Raw genomic sequence first — 2,718 nt, forward strand, 5'->3', positions numbered from 1 at the left:
TACGATAGTCAAAGTTCGCGACAGTTACTAGGATCCTTATCTTAGCAGATGGGCGTTTATACCTTCATAGCCGCAAGAATTGCAGAGGAGACCTCCATCTTTACCAAAGGTACAACATTTAACTTCATTTTTCTACGAAATAAAAGGAGTCTTGCCAACGGAAACGCTTGGACGGGAAAGCTAGGTCTATTCTCTACCCGATATGACCAAAAATTAACATTTCAAGTGCTTTCCTTTAAAGCGCGGAACTTAAAACTGCATCGTTGTCACTTCAGAACATAGGCCAGCGGCAGGTATTGTGACGTCACGAACTCAAATATGTTCTAAGAGGTTTACACCGTTTGTTCCAGTCAGAAATAGGAGGAAAGTGTGCTCCATCACAAGAGCACCCCTCTGTCATTCCTTTTCATGGCCATAACTCTTTATTTAGCACGTATTAATAGCCTAAAACCTCTTCCATAGGACAAGCTCATTGTGACGTAATTGCTATTATGCGCATTGAATGGTATACCATCCTGGAGGCGCAAAAACAGCCTTCCGACACCGCAACTTTCAACCACCTGTTACTCGAGAAAGAAAAGTCGCAGACAAGTCAAACTTGGCATGATTATAGAGTATAACTTTTTAAAGTCATGGACAATATTAATCATAATTTGCATATATTAAAAGCACCCATCCTGAAAAAAGTATTAGTGATAATAGCCAACAAATTGCATTTTTCCCATGAAAGTGTATAGCCCCGATCGTATCTGACTGAAAAAAAGCCGGATTTCGCAGGTTTTGATATGATTCTACACTGTCATATAATGGGTGGATTTGCCCCCCTCCCACGCCCCCCCCCCCCCCTCAAACACGGTCGCATAGCCTTCAAAGTGTGTGTGCTAAGCATAGATTGCATAAAACCTACCGAAACATTGTTGTTTAAACTACAGTACCTCTTGGGCACTTTGAAATCGCATTTGAACGTTTCACAATTGCTCCTACATTGAGAAGCAGGCATTTTCCAATGAAAAAAGGCCCCGATGACGTCACTTTCGCACTTTCCTTCCGAATCAAGTGTCAAGTTCGGTGTGGCGCTAGTTCTCGGCCTTAACACAAATAAGTTGCACTAATCCGAAGACACATCCCAAGGCTTCTTTATCTCACCGAGACCGACACCAAACTGTACAGCCTTATCTTAGCAGATGCCCGTTTATACCTTCATAGCCGCAAGAATTGCAGCACAGACCTCCATCTTTACCAAAGGTACAACATTTAACTTCATTTTTCTACGAAATAAAAGGAGTCTTGCCAACGGAAACGCTTGGACGGGAAAGCTAGGTCTATTCTCTACCCGATATGACCAAAAATTAACATTTCAAGTGCTTTCCTTTAAAGCGCGGAACTTAAAACTGCATCGTTGTCACTTCAGAACATAGGCCAGCGGCAGGTATTGTGACGTCACGAACTCAAATATGTTCTAAGAGGTTTACACCGTTTGTTCCAGTCAGAAATAGGAGGAAAGTGTGCTCCATCACAAGAGCACCCCTCTGTCATTCCTTTTCATGGCCATAACTCTTTATTTAGCACGTATTAATAGCCTAAAACCTCTTCCATAGGACAAGCTCATTGTGACGTAATTGCTATTATGCGCATTGAATGGTATACCATCCTGGAGGCGCAAAAACAGCCTTCCGACACCGCAACTTTCAACCACCTGTTACTCGAGAAAGAAAAGTCGCAGACAAGTCAAACTTGGCATGATTATAGAGTATAACTTTTTAAAGTCATGGACAATATTAATCATAATTTGCATATATTAACGGTGCACACCCCAGTTCTTCCGCGACCGGGGTCCGTGGTAGTCCGCGACCAAAAAGTGACGAAAGGCTTCCGAGGGCCCATGTTTGAGTTGACATTTCTCATTATTTCCTGCGAAATGACATTAAACGATTACATGGCTGAAAAGCGTAGGAAATGGTGTGTTTTTGGTGCAAATTGTGTTTTGGTCCGCGCGTTGCTTCCGCGATATCCCTACGCCTGAATGTAAAGAGGCCCGTGACCTAGATTTACCTCTAAAGCGCTGTGTCAAGCAAAGTTGCAATGCCGCGCGCCGTGGATGATTAAAAAAACTGTAGTACTAGAATTTTCTTTATAATTGGCTGGATTATTCTTTAGATTTTCCTCTTTCTGGCAGTATCAGTCGTGCTTGCCGGAAAAATCTTCTTCATCTGTTTTATCCAATGCGAAAATGCCCGATTTTGTGCATCATTTTTGACATGAAAATAATGTTTTTTCCCTATAATTTTTCAAAATTAGAGAAGTTGAAGGATCGAAACTCAGTTGGTCTTGTAGCTGAAGGTATATCCTCTCACCCCATATACAGTTATTTTCCTTCAGGATAATTCCCTGGAAGAGATGGTCGCTAGACTTGAGGGTGTGCCGCCTCCATTTGAACCCCCAAATAAACTGGTGTGTGCCCCCTTAAGAGCGGCGACGAGATGTGCGCCCGCCATGGGTCCCCAGCCATGCCCCTGGCCAAGGCCCTGGGGATAGGCACCATAGTCTGGGGGATACAGGTCTCTTTCTGGGCATATGTCGCGATTATACCTTCCGTGGTTCTCAAGGCCACGATGACGTCACAGGCCTGGACAGGTGAACACCCGATATCACCGCCTCATGCGCTCAGACGGCTGCAGAGGCCGGGTCTTTCGCGCCAGGTCGACGCGGACGGCCGAC

This window comes from Branchiostoma floridae, chromosome 3 (genome assembly GCF_000003815.2).
Source record: "Branchiostoma floridae strain S238N-H82 chromosome 3, Bfl_VNyyK, whole genome shotgun sequence".
Classification (NCBI taxonomy): Eukaryota; Metazoa; Chordata; class Leptocardii; order Amphioxiformes; family Branchiostomatidae; genus Branchiostoma; species Branchiostoma floridae.